This window comes from Protopterus annectens, chromosome 10.part0 (assembly GCF_019279795.1).
Source record: "Protopterus annectens isolate FY-2018-M chromosome 10.part0, PAN1.0, whole genome shotgun sequence".
Taxonomy (NCBI): domain Eukaryota; kingdom Metazoa; phylum Chordata; order Ceratodontiformes; family Protopteridae; genus Protopterus; species Protopterus annectens.
The window spans coordinates 447,805,167-447,826,174 of record NC_056744.1 but is presented as its reverse complement, the minus strand read 5'-3'; positions in this window follow the sequence as shown (position 1 = coordinate 447,826,174).

The window sequence follows — 21,008 nt, the reverse complement described above, 5'->3', positions numbered from 1 at the left end:
TACAAATCTACGAAAGAAGATGACATATTCCTTAAAAACTTTTCTTTAAACAAAACTTCTTGTTCCCAAAATGCTAGAAACATGTTGGCGTAGCTGTTGGCACAAGGAGTGCCCATTGCTACGCCTTCATGTTGCTTAAAAATCTTATCATCAAACATAAACATGTTATTATAAAGCACAAGTTCAAGAAAATGGACAATCAGATCTATCAACAATTCAGAATAGTCACTACATTCTTTTAAATAATTTGTGACAAAAGTTAAACCTAGTTCATTGGGTATTACAGTGAACAAGGACTGTATATCTAGGGTGACAAAATAACAAGCATTAATATTGTCACAATGTGTGATGCATTCATAGAGGTCTACCAAAAATTGCTTTGTGTCACGTAAGACAAATTTATTTTTATTCAAAATTGGTCTTAAATGCTTCTCTATGAATACTGATAAATGTTCAGTAACCCACCCTCTTCCAGATACAATGGGCCTCATTGGTGGGTTACTTAAGTCTTTATGTAACTTAGGAAGTCCATAAATTAGAGGCAACATTGGTTTCTCAACCATAAGGTATTCATAGGTATTTCTATCAATTAAATTACTTTTGTAAATATCAGTAAGGGTATCAAATACATACCTACAGGTGTCATGAACATCTGATGTATTAATGATACCATAAAATTTGTCTTGTAACATATCATGCATAGCATTCATGTAATGTTCTTTGTCCAGGACAACAACACCAGAACCTTTATCTGCTGGCCTAACTACAATATTCTTATTTAATTGCAGGTTACTCAAGCTTTTTCTTTCATTGAATGTTAAATTATCTGATTTCTTTAATTTATTATATGTCTTAGTTTCATAGTAGTGATGCAACTCTTCCTCAGTTGCTTTCAAAAAGCCTCTACTAGAGGGTGATTTACGGGTACATAATCACTAAGATTCTTGCTTTTGCTCTTGTGCCACATTTTTTATTATATATTTACTGGTTGTTTCCACAAGAGCATTTACCAGTGAGAGCAGTATTTTGGATTTTTTGTCTTCTAAGATGATGTTAGGAGGGGGAGAACACTACAGTTAGAGGAGTTTTTCATCTATAATGACTTTAAAACATGGAAAAAAATAAAGCTTCAGATTCCCAAATGGACATAGTTTCAGGTGTCTATTTTTGCCTGCAACAACAACATCTCTATCATAATTGCAAATTTGCCATTTGCGGGTTAATTTTTTATAATGTCAGTGTCTCTAAGAACACATTTTGCAAACAGTAAACATGAATGAGTGCAGGAATCACTTAGCTTTGGTTGAATCAGACTTGCTGCAAACATTGGCCTCCAGAAATTTCATACATAATATAGCCACTTCTGTAAATTATAAAAAAATACTAAGATGAATTTATTTTCTTCTTACTGACTGCAAAAAAAAAAACAAAAAAAAAAAAAACAAAAGTGACTGATGAAAGTAATCATGAATGGAAATGCAGTGACATGACTAACATTTTCAAAGAGAAGAGATTAACTAAAGATAGTATGGGGTAACAGTCATTTATATGTGGCATGCCAACCAATGTTAAAACAGTAGTAGCAAGAGACAAGCACTGTGACCTTCACACGAAGGGGATTGTTGCTATAAAAAACAACAAACCGGGCTATGACGGACATTTGTCAGAAGAAGCCTAAGTCTCACATCACTCTTGAAAGATTCATCCACAAAATAGTTACAAAGTTCTGAAATGCTAAAACATGTAAATATAGCACTGCACACCACAAGTTATACAACAACAATGAAACTACATTAATTTCATAACATGAATACATTATGTGGTCTTGTACTATATGTAAAGTTGGTGGTAAAGGTCTTGCAGCTATTTGGCATAGAGGAACATTTTTCTGTATTTGCAGCTCAAGCAAAGGAAGTCTGTAGGAACAGATGAAGGGTAACATGGGATGGGTCCTTCTGTCTGAGTTTATGTTATTGATGATGTATTTTCCCATCACTGACCATAGTGTCTGTTTATGTAAAAAAATAGTTTTTGTCAATTGTGCAGTGCCTGTTATTGCTGGTAAGCAGCTAGAATATTGTATTGTTCAAAGTCAGTGATACATATATTTGGATTATGTAACAGCTGAAAAAACTTACTGCTTTCTCGCAAGACCATACTAATAGGACACAAGAGTAGATGATGTATGTATTTATAAAAACACACCCTGGGTGGAGGCAGTGAGAAGTCATATGAAAGAAGAGAAATTAAAGGAATTATCTTATAGTAATGAGGAAGGAAGACAGATTATTCTTCTTCTTTCGGCTTTTCCCGGTTATGGGTCACCACAGTGGAACTCCGGTCAGCTAATGATTGGCAGTAGATATTTACAGTGCCGAGGTGCCAGCCCGACACCCAACCTTCAACGAAGGCACACCCGTTCACGCATGTCTTTCGAACGCCACTCTATAAAAATAGCATCACATTTCAAAATAGGAGATTCAGGTCAGAGGACAAAAGTAGGGAGTCTTTCAAATAGGGGGGTGGTGCCAGTTGCAAGGGAAAGACTTCATGAGGACTTTGAGGAGCCAGAAAATGACAGAATTCAAGAATGCATGGAACAGACATGCTTCATTTCTTGCTGGAAAGAAGTTGTCAGAGGAGATAAATATAGCCTCCACCTTACCCACAAGACTGAGGATGGGAAGATTACATAAGACATCTGGGCATCATTTATTTATTCTAAGATAACTTGCTTAATCCACCTTAGGGTCACAGGGGAATTGGAGCCTATCATGCAACTCAATGGATACAAGGCAGGGGAACTAATTCTGAATGGGTGACCAACTCATCACTTCATGCACCATGCACACTCACACATGGCATGCATACATATGGCCAGTTTGGAGGATTACCACTTCATCTATGGCATGCCGTTGAGATACATTTGGAAGCCATGTAGTTAAACGTTATCTGTTGTCAAAATCAAAGTCTGATGGACAGAGGATAAAAATTAGTGAAGTTACAACAGTAAATGAGCACTTAATATGTAACTTAAAAATGTGGGCATATAAAGTAAAAGCAGTGACATTGGTAGATACACAGGTTTGTTCAGTTACTCCAACTACAGTTTATAAAAATCACATTATGAAGCCGTTACACAGACTCATCTATCTGATTTAGCTTTTGGTTGATGCCTGTTCTCTGTTTGTTATCAATTCAGTTCTGATATTTTTGACTATATCTTAAGATGTCCTTTATATCTGATATTTGGTTTAATACCGGTTTTATTGCCGTGCTTCAATTTTTATTTATTTGTTTACATTGTTAGCATTCATTACAATGTTTGTTAATTTGTAAAGTGCATAGTAAGAGGCACAGTTTAAGTTGAAGATGATGAGCTGTTTACTAACATCTGCAACATGAAAGCATAACTAACATACAAGACTGCACCTTTCAGTAGTAAAAAGCAACAAACAGAAAGGTGTTTTAAGTCAGTATGCACAGAATAATAGCTTATTATGCTAAAAGTATAGAAAAAAAAATGGAACCATGCATATCAACCTTCAGTCTAAAATTTTACTATGTAAAATAAAAGAAGTAAAATTCCATATCTTGGAAAAAAATATATTTCATATAAACTGTCCGTGGCAGAAAATGGGAAGGATTTACATTTTTGCAACAGTGATGTGTTCATATTGCAGCAGAGATTTGCTCAGTGGTATAAAAAAAGTTAAAAGCATTCTTCAGTCAACATGAATGGATTTCAGAATTGAGAGGATGTATGTATGACTGCCAATAACATGGTGCAACTGACTATGCCACAGATGACTAAGGTCTGAATATTGGCCCAGGTGTTGAGGGGATCAGTACAGGAAGGATAGGACCAAATACTGGCTCACCCATTCCAGGGAGAGAGAGTGAATTTGATTTTGTTACAACAGTGCTGCCTGGGGAAAGGTCTGGTATTGCAACTCCATACAACAAGGCCCAGGCTTCACAAAAGCAGCCAAGGAGCTTTGACATTCCAGGTATGCATTACAGGTGTGTGGAAGTATGTACCTACATAAAGGTCAGCATAACATGGGACTAGACTACGCTTATCAGCTAATAAGGGTTAGAGCTGTAATAGCAGTAAAACATCCTGGATGATGACTTACTGCTAGCTGCCCCCTCCTGACATTGTTGGCATGTAAAGATAGGGGCTTCATGAAGCAAAAACCCACTGTAGAGTGTGAACCCTCACAAGGAGTGATGAATGAATAATGACCAAGTAGAATGGGGAATGAATGGGCCTACAGGTTACCAAATGGACCTTGATGATCAGACTGGGAAGACATCAAGAATAACGTTAACCATTTCGTACAGTGGTGCCAGATACCTTCTCTTTGGAACATGACTCATATCAAAGCCTGCTGGGGTTAATTCTACAGTTATGATAGCTGCATTAATTAGCATGTAATGCCTGACGTACGTGCATGCAAATATGGAGAAAAATAGTACACATTATAGAATATGCATGCTAGTATATTAGTTTAGAAGTAGACAAGAATGCCTCATGCTATTTTGTCAGTCTAATCACAGAATCATACTAGATAGCAGAATTAAAATGTTTTTTGATGGCCGCTTTAAGCATTAAAATAAGAAATGCAGGGATTTTATTTTAACATTTGAATGATTAGTGTCAAATAATTACTGTAGTTGATACATATAACTGAAATCAGACTACAGGGAGTTTTGATATTGCTTGTTTGTTAGGTAATTAATCTGTGATTTGGAATGCAAAACATTATTTAAAACAGAGTGAATATTTGCCAGCATGTGGTAACGTGAACTGATTCATGGATCCACCTGTGCCTTAAGGCAGTGTAACAATTTCATCTGCAGCTGTAGGGAGCTAAGCAAGGAGTAAATGCTTTAAGAGAAGAGGGCCATACACACACACACACACACACACACACACACACACACACACACACACACACACACACACACACACACACACACACACACACACACACACACACACACACACACACACACACACACACACACACACACACACACTTACTTGTGCACAGACACTCAGACACACCCACACACTTACTTGTGTACAGACATTCAGACACACACATGCACAAACATACAGTGCAATATGGTTTATGTCCAAGAGGACATTATCAGAAAACAGTAATATGCTGGCATCCACAAAGGAACGGCCATATAGCAACAAAGGATTACAATATTTTAGTTCAACAGCCTGTAACCATGTAGCACAAATATGATTTATCTGTACTTGCACATCTCTGCAATGGGTAGATCACAATGAATCAGAAATGTGGGATTTAACAAAGCCACTGGAAGATCAAGGTTTACGGCAGATAGCTAGCATAAAGTCAGTAGTATTGTTGCATTTCCACAGACATTAATGAAGAGAGGGCTAAGATGCTACAGTTTGTGTGGAGCTGTTTATTTTACTTTTGGTGAGGTATACATGTCAGCATATATAGTAAATATGAAAGTAACCATGTGGTACAAGAAAACTTTCAGAAAACAAGATGATACTAAAATAAATGTTAAAGCAGCAACACAGGCTTAATAACATACACTCAGGTTAATGCCAAAGCAAATGTACTAATAAACCAAAACAAACTACAAAAATTCTAGCATAAAGTGAGTGTATTTTTTATGTAGAACACAGACATACATAATAGGAATAGCTGTTGTAAAATTCGTTATGGCGTGTATTATATAGCAAAATTGCAAAATGATCATTGGTCTAAACTTTTTCCCATGAGTATGGGTGGTATTTATAGTCAGTTGTACATGTGTGTAATGTGAACTTGGACATGCTGTAGAAATGCACAAACATAGTGAGATTCATAGTCTAGTGTTGAATGTGTGCAAGCCTCCAAAAGACACAAGAAAAGTTGTTTATAAATGTATGCATAAAGACATGCAAATGAGGGAAAATATGCAAATATGGTACTGATTATGTGCTGGTTGATGCCTTTTCCCATCTTTTGTGATTCTAAGTTACAGAATGCTAAGCAAGTATGGATAGTTCACATAGGTTATAAAAGGGAAAGCACTGCTGTTCTCACATACTTTGTAACTGCAGAAGATGAATTAAGCAGCAGCAGCTAGCTTTAAAATTTCCTGCGCTGAGATCCTTGGTACCATGGTGCTGCAACCTGTTGCAGCTCCCAGCACTCAGCTCCAACAACACAGGTGTTCTCGGCAACATAAAGCACACTAGGAATTTGAAGAGCAAAGGTTCTTCACTGGATATGTGTAGACAGGGAGATCACACGGGCTTTAGTGAACCTTTATAGCCTGCAATCTAATGCATGACCAGCCTATCTCTGTGAATACCAATATATGCATAGCTCTCATTATGCTTGCCACAGGGATCTTCCGGACTGGGGACACATTGCCTGTCTCCTAGGCTTTGACCTCCAGGCTATTTCAGCAGTTATCAAAGTTATCCTAGTCCATGAGGATCAATGTACCAGTGCAATTAGATATTATAGAGGAGAGCTACCACCATGCAATAGATTGTATCTATGTGGCTATTAGGGTACCACCTAGCACATGATGAGTAAGATATCATAACATGAAAGGGTAGCATTCCATCAACTGGCAGATAGTGTGTGATGTACATGGCCGTATCACCAATATATCAGCCCTGCATCCTGGTACTGCCATCATTCCAGGGTTTGGCATACAAGTTCAGTATACTGCTACTTCCTACATGGATAGATATCCCATGGACACTGAGTAGGTAAGTGTACATCATCTAACACCCCCATAGATAATTGTATGAACTTGAGAAAGGTAGAATACATAACCACCACATCTCCATGTGCCCCCTTATTTTTTCAGGTGATACTGGCTACACAGTTGAATCTTGGTTTATAATGCCAGTGCAGAACCCACAGAGAGTTGCTGAAGAATGTTATAACACCTCCCTGTCACAGGTCTCTATTGTCACTAAAAAAGTGTTTAACCTTTTTAAAGCCTGTTTTAATTGTCTGGATGGATCTGGGAAGGGGTCTGCAGTGTGACCTAGATACTGCATACAGAATGTTTACTGAGGGCTGTATACTGCATAATATGATTCTGTGCTGGTCCAGTTCATAATTACCTATTAGGCTAACTACCTTTGTGGGATATTTTAAGCTAAACCAATGTCCTTTTTTAAAGGTGAGAATCAAAAGCTTTATCTTGTGTTTGTCAGGTAACACCTCAACCATTATATCAAACTCCTTAAATTAAACACACTCTAAGTGCAGAAGTTTCAAACTACATTTTAGCACTTTTGTTTTTTGTTGATTCATTGTCTCAGCCTTGTATTAGTATACTCACCCTTGCATTAGTATATTCAGCCTTGTATTAGTATACTCAGCCATGTATTAGTGTGCTCAGTCTTGTATTAGTATATTCAGCCTTGTATTAGTATACTCAGCCTTGTATTAGTATACTCAGCCATGTATTAGTGTACTCAGTCTTGTATTAGTATATTCAGCCTTGTATTAGTATACTCAGCCTTGTATTAGTATACTCAGCCTTGTATAAGTATACTCAGCCATGTATTAGTGTACTCAGTCTTGTATTAGTATATTCAGCCTTGTATTAGTATACTCAGCCTTGTATTAGTATAGTCAGAATAACTGAACTGAAGAATGAATACATAGTAATGCTGATTGATCATAGGTTAGTTGTTGGCTAACTGTCCCTAGGGGCCATTTTAAGTCTATCCAATTTCCCCTTCAAAGATGAGAATCAAACCCTGTACCTTGTGCCGGGGGTAAACATCTTAGTCATCATACCAACCCCACAAGTGCCATCGCCACCAGTCATGTAGCTCCTTCCCATGTACGACCCGGAATCTGCAGCAGTGAGGACAGCGACTAAAGTCAGCTGGCTGTAGTAGCATGGCAGCCCATCAGACAGGCTCATGCATGATACACATCAGTACAGTGAAGTGGTGACATCTAGGCCATAGCTATAGACTTTCGTTAGCATGGTATGACAGTCTAAACTTCAAAAGATAAACATGGTATAAACTGTAGGCTGTGCTGTTCAGTGCATGATCAACTCAGCATCATGTATAAGACATTCCCCTACACAGCATACAAAATGTACAGTTGACATGGTCCCAGCAATCATCATTTGCAAAGTGATCACTGGACAAAGACAAACAGTGTTAGACAAACCATTAAGGTAGGGGGCCTAAACTGCATGCAATACTGTGTAATGGGGCATGTTTGACCACAAGTACTGCATCCTTACATGCAGGAGCACCCTCATCATGCATATGTCAATGTGCTGTTTTATGTAATTATGTGGTCCTACCCTTGCATGGGGTGGGATTGTACTTATCAAGCTAGCTTTGTTCCTTTCCTGATGTGAGCAGAGTTTTTTTTTCTCACCACGGTTTTTGAAAAAGGTGTTTTTTTTAACGTCTATAATACCCTGTCTCATTGCTGGTTCAACTAGTGTGTGTGTGTGTGTGTGTGTGTGTGTGTGTGTGTGTGTGTGTGTGTGTGTGTGTGTGTGTGTGTGTGTGTGTGTGTGTGTGGAGGGGAGTTTCATAGGTTGAGGACATGGGGTGTGCATCTCACATCTGGGCCATGTCATATACAATGTTCCATGATAATAGGGTCATGGACCCACCATAAAAATGGGTGCTGTCACAAGAGCTTGGCATTAAGTTGCTATATTAATGTGACCTACATGACATTGCCGAGACCACTGACAGTGATCAGCCAGTACTGCATGACTGGGATTTGAAATGAGAGGTTTTTGCACATGATGTGGAAGCACAACTGTGTCCATCGCACTGAGTTGTGACTGTTTCCATAAAGAAGGGTGATGGAGATAACTGGGCCACTTGTGCTACGTGTCCAACATGACCTCCATACATATGGTCTCAATCTCTGTCTTGCTCAGCTGTGTCTGCAGTGTATCTCTGGTAAGTCCATACAAGTAAGCAGACAATGGCTGACATGCATATTGTGTTTGCTACCATGCTCCATAGCAGAGTCTTTATGGTATGGCCCCCGACCTCCGCCATTTCTATACTTTGGTGAATATCCTCATGAATAACTTGCAATGCTCTCACCATCTCTACCTGACCATCACTTGCAGTAGCCTTTGCTTGGAAAATGCATTAACATGTTTGCTTTTGCGCAGACTATGCATTATATTCTTGGAAGCCAGCTATAGTCATAGGATTCATTGGAAACCACTGTGGACAGGCTGGGTGGTCGGTATTTCATTATCTATCAGTGGGTTTGCATGTAGATCTGATACAGCATCAGGGCTTTGAGGATTCCTCCCCATCTGGTGAGGGCATGTGTCCATGGTGCACCACCCCTGGGCCAGCATCAGTCCTGCTAGAGTCATTACCCTGATGTGGGGAGGTGGAGTCCCTGCCAGTACATGCTGTGCCTGTGTGCCACTGCCCTGAAGCTCTGGCATGAGTATGGGAAGAAAGGCATCATCACTGACTTCCATGACATCAGCCTGATGTGCTGCCCCATGTTCCAGCACAGCTGATGTAGTTGTTGACAGACCTGTGAAAAAATGACTTACCATTAACCATTGTATGCTGTATTCCTCATGCATATGTCTGTACCTGTACATTTAGTAGTACAGGAGAATTTAAGGAATATGCATCATGTGATAACATACCATGTTATGTTTCTGTACTTTCAAGGACCAGAAATAATCCTGAAGTACCTGTCAGAGAGACATTCCCAGAGGTACCTAGAACTGCCAACTGAATGCAAACTGGGTAACTATCCCACTGTTGCACTTTCAAATTAGCATACTGACCTTCTTTAACAACTACAGACACAAGTACTGCTTCACCACAAAGGGATATCAAATACTCATCAGGTGTCAGGTTTTACCCTGCGGAATGACCCCTACCAGTAGCATTACAAGCAATGGTCTTGGTATGGGACACCATGCCATCTGCTCTCTTTCTACACTGTGCCAATGTCTACTTCCATCCCCGATGGCATTTATATCTGCAAGCACTTGGTCCCACACTTTAGCATGCTCTGTCTGTCTAGTTGCCACCTTTACTGAAAAAGCATGAGCTGTAGGTCTGAAGTACCTCCATGAGGATATGGGTTTCTTCAGGAGCGAAGTTATTACACCTGCGTCTTGTTCCCTGTTGGTGTAACATGTTGACTGTAGGAGAAGTACAGTAGCTATTACTAGTTCTTGGCCAGTTGTATAACATTTGGAACAGAATTCATACCCCACTTTGCTTGACTCTGTTTAACAGTACTATGTAAGTCTTGTGTGTGTGTGTGTGTGTGTGTGTGTGTGTGTGTGTGTGTGTGTGTGTGTGTGTGTGTGTGTGTGTGTGTGTGTGTATGTATATATGTTTGTGCCTGTGTTTCTGTCTCTGTGTGCCTTTGTGTGCCTGAGCAATATTGTGCCCCATATGCATTGAATCTACTCTAGCTTAGGATTGTATGGCATGCATGACTACATTCATAGATTCACAGATGAATTGGTTTATACTAGGCTAATCACCACAAGGGTCCTTACAAGCCTAGTCATACAACCCAAGCCAGTTTTGTCACTGAGTTCCTTGGATACCTATATGGTGGGTTATGTTAGTAAAGAGGTAGCTAATTATCAAGATTTCTTCTGAATAGGGTCAGGGGTGAACTCTACTTCCCATACATGGGGAGCTTATTCCATAGCATGGGGATCCTTTGAGACACATACTGGTCTCTCCAGCATTTTCTATTTATGTCGCAGGTAAAGTTCAGGTCCTTGAATCTAGTGTTTCTGGTGCTGTTTGTTTTGTGGATTTGTAAGAGATCCATTAGAGCTGGAAATGAGGAAACCTTATATGCTAGGCATTGATTACCTGTCAGTAAACTGTAGGAGACATTGGGCCTTAAGGCAATCTGTGTAGAACAGGGTATTAATACTCTGGATTCTCCTGGTGAGGAACCTTTGAGGGCATTGCTGTTGCAAGTACCTGGTTAGGTACATGCCAAAGGGGGCATTGTACTCAATGATGGGTCTAATAAGGGCTGACTAGATTGATACAATACATTCCTTGGACTGGATGCCATAATCTTGTTTATGAGCTGGGAGACATAGAATGTTTTCTTAGATACTTATTTAAAGGTCAGGTTACTGTAGACATTTGTTCCCAGATCCCTAACTATCATGCCAACTCTTAGGGTTGTTTTATTGATGGAGTAATTAGCTTGGGTGGATGATTTCTCAAAGGGCACTGTAATGCATTTATTCACTTTGAGTTTTAATCTGTGGTCTTGGCACCAGTCATTTGTTTGTGTTAGACCCTCTTGTAGAGTGTTGTTGTTGTGGGGGTAATCTATTATAGCTCCCAATTTACAGCCATCTGCAAACTTGGCAAGTCAGAGACCTTTGACAATAGAAAAGAAATAGATGCCAAACAGGAGCAGGCCCAACACAGAGCCCTGGGGTGCTCCACTGGCAACCGGACTCCTGTTGGAGATGGTCTCATTGATCCTGATTTCAGAGATACTACCTGTGAGCCAGCCAGCAATCCAGTGAGTTATATAGGGATTTATGCCTATTTCTTAGAGTTTTTCAACAGTACCTGAGTGGGGTAATGTATCGAATGCCTTGGCGAGGTCAAGATAGGTAGTATGCACCATTTTCCTCTCATCCATAGCCTCGGTGACTCTCAAAGAAGTATACCAGGTTGAGTAGACAAGACCTTCCATTAACAAAGCCAAGCTGGGATGGGTCCACTGGCTGTGGGGTGTCACTATCCTTGTTGATCATTTCCATGGTAATTCATACCATGGCTTTGCATAAGAGACTTGTCAGACTGGTGGGTCTGTAATTTCTGGGGTCAGTTGATGGTCCACTCTTATGAAGAGGGATGACTATTGCAGCCCTCTATTCATCTGGCATGTGTCTTTTTGAGGCTGTAGTTGAAGACTGTCTCTAGTGGCCCTGCTAGGCCATGTTTTAGGCTATTTAGGAGGCAACTGGGAATAATGTTGGGGCTCATTGAAGCAGTGTTTTTGGTCTTAGCTAACACCACCAGGACCTGCTCCCTGTTGATAGTTGTGGGGAATATGCTAGAAGGGATTTCACAGGGAGTAGTGGGGGGAGTAGAGGTGACTTTAGAGCTAAATTTATCAGCTAGTAAATTCGTTATGTCACCCTGTCAGTGAAGATTGTGCTATTTACCACCAGTTTTACGCACTGCTGAGTGTTACTTTTAAGGCTCCTGAAACAGCTGAGTAAGGCCTTGTGATTGCCCTTAGCCTGTGAGACTATCCTGACTAGGTAATTGGCTTTGTTAGGCATTATTAGACCTTTTAGTTTCTTGTTTAGTTGAATCAGGGAGCTCTTTCCTCTATGAGAGTTTCTCTTTTTGATTTTGGCCATAACTTTTTTCTTTTGTTATATACCATAAGGTAAGGATTCTCCCAGTAAAGTTCGTTGCTGGTGTTAGATCTGGGCTTACTTCTGGCAGGTATGGCAGTCTTAGTGCAGACATTTATATGCTTGTACAGAGTTTCTGTAAGTAATTCTGCACAGGTAGTTGTGGTCTCGGGGTTTGGGGGAGCTGTGAATTTTGACATTCACTTAACAGGATGTAGTTTGCTTAAGAATCGTTCCTAACTGTTATGGTTTTAGTTGAGTTTTCTGAGTTGATTTTTATTTTGAGGGAGAAAGCTTTGCGGCCTGACCTCACCAATGGCGTGTGGGGGTTGGGGGGGGTAATGCTCTCCCATGTTGGTAAGTACTAAGTCCAATATGTTTGATCCTCTGGTTGGAGTGTGCACTATCTGGTCCAGGGTGTTTTGTTGATAAAGTCCAGGAATTTTTGTGCCATTGAGTTAGAGGTAATGTATTTTTCTTGGTCTATGGAGGGGTAGTTAAAGAATTCAATGAATAGGTTATTTGGTTGTATGGTGAGCACCTCTAGTAGGTCTAGGTAAGTGTTGTGAACTTTGTGGGTCACTGAGGGTGACCTGTAGCTCACCAGGACAGAATTTTGTCTATGGAGACTTGGATGTGGATGAACTCCAGGGCAACATCATGTTTAACCAACATAAAATGGTATTTGTTGCTAATGTAGATCAAGAAACCTCTACTTTTAGCCCCTGTCTGTGCTGCTATTTGTCTAAATGTGTGGAAGGCACTGTAGCCTTCCACTGTTGGAGTACTTTCTGCAGATTTAAACCAAGTCTTGGCTACAGCATAGATGTCTACATTCTCCAGAGTGAGAAGAACTTCTAGGGTCTGGAGTTTCTTGTTTAGGCTCTGAGAACTGAGCAGTAACACCTTAAGGTTGCTTTGAGATTTTTTTGCTATGTTGGTGGTTTTGTTATTTTAACATTATCTAAAAAAGGTTTTAAGGTGGTGGATAAAATTTTATCCAATATCTGAAATATCTGAAAACCCATGGGGGACAGATGCAGACTATCCTTGGCAAAGCAACGTGGTCTGTTAACCATGTCCTCTTATGCTTATACATATTGGATTCCCCTGTGTGTGACACCAGAAACTAAGCCACTTACTAAAATCAATAATTTTCTGTTCATACTGTGGCAACATCTTTTGTGAAGGTAGAATGTTGCTCAGTGCAAGGGAGTGCAGTCACTGTCAGTGACACATATTCAGTGAGATCCATAATGTTTCTTTTCATATAGTTCAATGAGGTACATCTCAGGTGAAGTATACCCACATGAAATATCATATTGGTATCTGTGGTACAGTGACTTCAGTCATGTGTGGTATTGCAGTTCCTTGCTCCAGACAGGCAAGCAATCATTATCTTCTCCTTGTCCAGCCTTTTGGGAGGGGCTTCTGTATGTCATGCGCCAGAATCCCCTGTGGCAAGAGTACTAGGCAAAGTGTTTGCTTGTCCTATAGACATAGGGGGATCATTGGTCGAAGGGTTACGTCTGGTGTTAGGTCTTTCTTTTGGTGTGGACTTAGTGATTACTGAGGATAGGTGTTGCCACTTGATTGCTTAGGAGGTCTTTGATGTATGGAGAGTTTTCTTTTAAGTGCCTCAGCATAAGAATGCATGGTGAGTGGAATGTGTGAAGGATGCAGTGGTGTGTGTGTGTGTGTGTGTGTGTGTGTGTGTGTGTGTGTGTGTGTGTGTGTGTGTGTGTGTGTGTGTGTGTGTGTGTGTGTGTGTGTGTGTGTATGTGTGTGTGTGTGTGTGTGTGTGTTCTTGAGAAACCTTTGTTTGTGAGATGTTTGCTTCCAAGGAAATTATGTATGTACATCTCTCATATACTGTGTTAATTTCTTTAAGAATTTAAAGGTTGTCTGAGTACAGGAGACAATTGCTACCTTATCTCAGAATGCCCATATCTAGCAAGCTGGCCACAGTGACATTAAGAAATTGCAAATCCATGCCATCAGAACCAGTATTAAGGCTGTGGTGGGGGTTCCCTGCAAGGTATGTAAAGGTGTGTGTATCATTAGACTGAATTCTGTCAGCATACAGTGGTTCTGTGCTTTTCTGTTGCCAGGTGTCCAGGGCACAGACAGACATAATAATGTTGCTTGGAGCTTAGATATATATATTCCGAGGTGCATAGGTTCATATCGATGCATAAATCACAGTTTGAAGTACTAGCATTAACATACCCCTTACCAGTTTTGTGGATGTGCTTTCTACCCTGTATCGTATTTCAGGATATGTTTTACATATTTTACCTTTACCTCCTGTATTTCGGCTTTCAATATATTTATTGCTTTTACTTTGCCTTTCCAATTAAATTCGCAAAAACACAGTAAATACCAGCACAGCAATTGTGATACGTTCACTATTTTGGCTGATTTAGATCAATTTGTACAGTTCATAGTTAAATTACACTATCCAGCAAAAAGCTCTTTGAATTGTAACATTAGCCACATGTGCACAGCTCTGTATTATCACACTAAACTTTGCACATGCAGTGACAAGCATTTACAGGTGTTAGCATAATCTACATTTTAACTTGTGAATGTGCATGGCTGCGGTTTGCTCAACAAAGTGCAACTTTGCAGCTACATGAGCTGGCTGTTGTCACCTTGCATGCATGATTTTTACCCTGTCAGTTTCCTGTTCTAAAAAATGTCACCATTTTGCTTTTGAGTTTGGACTATCAGAATGTCTTATGGTAAATCCTAGGTCAGTGTGCTCAGCTGGTGTCCCAAAGAATCAAACAATCTGTCTGTACCTGTACTTAAACAGGTATCTGTACCTGTACTTAAACAGGTATCTGTAACTTTACTTAAACAGGTATCTGTACCTGTACTTAAACAGGTATCTGTAACTATACTTAAACAGGTAAAAAGAGCTCACCGATGCTGCCCAGAGTGATGCATTCAAAAATGTGCATATTTGGACTAATGTAGCAGATGAACTGAGCCAGGTAGCTGGTATCCCCAGGATAGACAAATGGTGCAGGCATTGATATGATGACCTGCATAGAAGATAGCCCACAGAACTTCCCAGTGGGAAGTAGACATGATGAGGGCATGTCCAATGTATTACAATAACTATCAATACCTTTGCATTCACTGTTGTACTTCTCCAGTTCTAAGATGTCTGATTATCTCTGTTATTGCCGTTTGCATCTCATCTTTATACTAGGTAACTGAGTAGGTATTCAGTCCTATCCTGTTACAACTTTTTCATACCTTGGCTGCCTGTATAGATTGCATTGCAATCATATTTAATTTTTATGTATTTATTTGTTTTATGTATCTATTTTTGGAACCTGGTCATTACTGTACTCCCTGTCTGCCTGGGCTGTATCTCTCTGCATGCTTATGCACACAATAGTGCTCACATCCTTAACAGGTGATGTTCTATAGTATATCCACTTGCCATGTCACTACTGACCCATGGTAGACCTTTGGGGATATCTACACACACACCTGCACATGTACTCTGGTACAGAAATTGCTGATCAGCAGGCAGCTGTTAGGGTGTTGTACAGGTAGATGCCTGTTGCCATACTGTTAAGAAATTCATGGGGTAGTCCATAACCTTATGTAATTTTTCAACATCATGGTGACCCATAGCCATAGATCGTGTGGGCAGACTTTAACCATTATAAGGTGCTTTGTACCGACTGCTTCTGTTACCTAACAACCTGCCATGTAATGGAAATAACATTTGTACTCTGTTCATAGGTTCATAGGTTTGTACTAGGCAATCTGCCCTAGGGCATTTATAAGCCAAGCCAGAGTGTGTTTGGCTTTCGCCACCCATTTTAAATTAATTTTGCTATGCCCTTTTTCGAGGTTAGTATACTGTGCCTCTGTCTAACAGTGACACAGAAGTGATACCTGGGGTAAACCTACGATCTCCCATCCACTCATCAAGATTCCTCTTGAAGAGAGTCAATGAGGGACTCTGCCTAACCTGGACTGGGATTTTATTCCAGAGTGAAGGGAGCCTCTGGGTTATGAATCTGTCCCTCCAGCATGTCTTATTTATTTCAGTGCTGAGGTTCAAGTCTCTCAAGTGCGTAGCTCGATGGGATTTGGATTTTCTGAGGTGCAGCATGTCCATTAATTCCGGGTTGGACATGGCTTTATACGTCAGGCACAGATCGCCTCTGAGCAGGCGGTATACCACTGAGTAGAGCTGGAGTTTCTTTAACCGGGCAGCATATGGCATCTGTTTGAGCCCTTTGATCCTCTTGGTGAGGTACTTTTGGGGTCTTTCCAGTTGCTGCAGGTGTCTGGTAAGGTACATCCCAAAAGAGGCATTGTACTCAATTATGGGCCTGATGAGGAATGAGTAAAGAGGCACGATGACCTCCCCTGATCTAGATGTGAATCCCTTCATGATTAGCTGAGCTATATAAAATGTTTTTCTAACCACTTTGGCCACGTGGTTATCAAATGAGAGATTGCTATCAACTTGGGTCCCCAAGTCCCTAATTACTTCTTCTGTACTTAATGGATTACCACCTATGTGGTAATTTGTGGGCACTTTGTTTTTGCCAAAGGGGATGACTATACACTTTTTGTCGTTTAGCTTGAGGCCATGGCTCTGGCACCAGTTGTCTGTTTCTATGAGGCCCTTTTGGAGGATGCTTGTTTGAATACCACTCAACATGTAGACATTGAAAACAGGCACAAAGGCTTTTGAGGAGTAGGTACATGAGGCCCAAAAGCTAGACACCTAATTAACATACAATCTGAATACCAAAGTGCGGAAAAGTCTTTCAGCTTCAAGTAGGATTATGGGATACTACTCAGAAATACAAATTTTAAAAAAACTATGAGTGATAAAAATAGAAGTATACTATAAACAACCAAGTGTAAAATCTGCAGATTTATTTTTAAAATCAATAAATCTTTTTTGTAATGGTCATCAGAGTTTCAAAACATTATTACTACATTCCAAATCATAGGTTTTCAACACAGCTAATGATGGCTTACACATTTCTCTTTTGGCAGTCCTCATGCATGGTGCCATTATAACATACCATTTAATTTATCATGTTTTATATATTTTCTTTCCTTTTTCTTTTTAACCTCCTTTCCACGTCTGTTGTTTTTCAGTTCCTCACTAGCCCTCAAAGGCACGTTTTCCTCCTCTGTTATGTTGTATTATTTCTCCTTTTCAACCATCTCTTCCATTTCTTACCAGGGCCCTGCCTCTCCCTACCTTCTTTCATTTATGTATCCATCTGACAAATTTTTGATAGTATCTCCTCATCTTCACTCCTTTTGAGCGGTTCTTTTTGTTTCATTCTTTTGGTTCTTGCTTGTTTTACCTCCTATCATTATTGTCGCTATCAGTTGTTTTTCACTCTCTTGTATCTGACCCTCTGTCCAAAATAGGAACATTTGTTGCATCAGAGCCAGTTCTCTTTCTGTTACCCCATTTAACAGTCCCTCTAAGTCTTTTTAAATTTTGTGAGCATTGGACAGTCCCAAAAAATATGTTTTCATGTCTCTCTCCTAGCATCTCTATACCTCCAGCATTCCTCTCTAACATTTGGGAACATCTTGTTTAATCTTACTGGGGTACAGGAATATCTATGCAAGTACTGCCATGCAAGGATCCTGAATCTTTTGGCTTTTGTGGCATATCTTGAAAGCCTAATATTCTGTACCCAGTCCTCATGTGTAATGCTGTCTTGATCCTCTTCTCCCTGGTATCCTTTAGCTTGTTAACCACTTAACCTTCTTTACTTTTTTAACAAGTCCAGTGGTTTGACTATACGCGTTATAGTTTATCCTTCCTCTACTTTGCATTACTCTGTCTCCTGTTGAGTCTCTCCTGCATTCTTACTTCTGTTCTTCTATCTCATTCCCAACAGTGTTGCCAGCCACAAAACTGTGCAGAGCAGAATGAGCACAGAAAGAAAAAGCATTCAAGTTTGCCTACGGGCAAACCTGCTCTGCAAGATCATGCAGACAGCCACAGTGACTACCAGGGTTGAAAATACTGCAATAACAGCAGTAACAACACAGTAAAGAAAAGTGTACTGAGTGTAATGTACACTACAACAATTATTTGTATAATGGGGGGGTAAACAGCAAGGGCAACTATAAGGAAAGGTACACTGGGCAGGGAAAGTGTGCTGATGAAAATGTGCACAGACATGAATGATAGGAATAAGTAAAGAGGACGTGGGCATGCTAACTGTAGAAATGTCAATGTATGTACACTTCCAAGACAAGTCAGTAGCATAACATTATGCACATATGTAGATAGCATAGTACATACTGCCGTTTAAACCTCCTGGGCAAGTATATTATGATATAAACACATGCATGATAGTATATATGTGACAGTTACACAAGGCTACATGTCAATGGAGGTGAATGGTTGTGATATAAAGGACACTTAGCAAGGATGGTACATACAACAGGGGTATGTGCATACCCTGAAGATCTGCAAAATGACTTGCTTGAATATGACTGACATGTCACTACAGCTCTTAACCAATCAGGCACACAAAGCAACAGACTCCTGGACAAATGTCAAAAGAAGCAGGCACAATCATGGAAACTTTAAAAATATTATGACAATTAACTTGTGGCATTGACAGGATGTGTGATTGTAACTTATTATACATGTTCTGCAGTAACAGGCATGTACAACTGTAATGACTGTCAGTATTTTATAAGGGGAACTCACTACCCCTTCCCCAAAAGTGACCACCTTTTGGAGGGGTTAAGAGGTACAACATAAAATCTGGAGTTGAAATTAGGGGCAATCCTGGTGAGGTGAAGATTTGCATGAAACATAAGCCACAATCCTCCCATGTAAGAATCAAACTCATGCAGTCAATGTTGTCACTGAGCTGTTTATTTACTGGGTGCTAAACAGAAAGTCGTATCACACACGCATCTAGTTGAATATGTTGAAGGGAAGTCTGCACTGTCAAATCCTATAGGGTATGCATCCCAGACAATAGTTCTGTATGGCCTACTAAAGCATCCCTGCCTGACATAGGTATCGGCCAGTCAGATAACAATTACATACAAACACAGCAGTTTTATGAGTGGGTTCCCTACACACAGTTGGGTATTGCATGCATCTGACACATGTAATAGCAATGGATATATTGTCTGAAGTATCTAATGTGTGAATTAAGAAGTGATCCATGATAATGAATGGTACACTAGTATGTGAGACTGATGGCAGTACATCAACTATGCCCATGTGCACAGAAATTACACCAGTGCAAAGTCAAGTGTCAATGATTGAGGAAGCTGTCACTGTAATATTGTACACATAACAATCAATACATGTAGCACATTCTATAAGTGCATGACAAAACTCAACACATGTGCCACATGATCACTGTACCCCTGATATTGCCAGTGAAAATGTTAAACTGACATGAATTACTAACATACATCCATATGTGTTCATGCAAACTATCAAGCAGTAATACTGATGTGATGTAGTGGTGCATCTGTGATGCAGCAGTACAGTCATACTATAGCTATACCTGTGCCAAATAAAGCCTTGGGTATGAATCACATGTGATATAGTAGAACTGTTAACATAGTCCTACAGCTCTTCCTATTTCACATCCTTACATTAGTTATACATCATATGTCTATATGTTTATCAGTGAAAATGTGTGGGTGAGGGCCCTGACACCATATATGAAGACAATACAACCGAGGTGGATGCGGTTCATGCAATTAATGACACAAATGCTGACAGTCCCACAATGCTGTTGGGAAACACCTATATAATCCTTGTGAGTAGCAACACAATGAAAGTCATATACCACCAACTCACACACACAAGTTGACTGAGGTCAGATTCAAACACCATACCTATCTTGGTATACAAGCTGGATTCTGACTTACACTTTGTCAGAGTGCACTTTACAGAGGATGACATCATCAGTGTATGATGAGAAGAAAATGTTAGGAGGAGTATCTGACATAGCTCTGGACTCACATACTAATGTAAAATTGTCTCCAGACTAATAGTTGAAGGAAGACAGCAGTAGGTAGGCATATGCTGACATGAGTCTGCACACACACACACAAGTTGACAGCTGTGAGTTGCACAAGGTGGAGAATGCAGTAACTACTGCTAGCAGCAACACAGAAGTCTAATTTAAGCACTGCCAGAGTGCACTTCATAGAGGATGACATCATCAGTGTATGCGGAGAAGAGGATGTTGGTAGGGCTGTTTGAAATTGCTGTGGAGTCATGTAGCAATATCTCCTGAATGCTACTTGAGTGAGGGCAGCAGGATCTGGACTCATGCTCATCTGACTACACACACACCCACTCAGACATAGACATGCACAAGTTGACTGCTGTGAGATTAGAATCCCTACTTATCTAGTTACACAAGCTATATAACACAGTACTTAATGTTAGCACCAGCACAGAAGTCTGATTTTAGCACTGTCAGAGTGCACTTTATCCAGGATGACATCATCAAAGGGTTGCAGGTATCATATACTGTTATGAGACTTTGGTGCAAAGCTAGGATTTGTGATATGACTATGCACAATTTGCAAAAGTACTT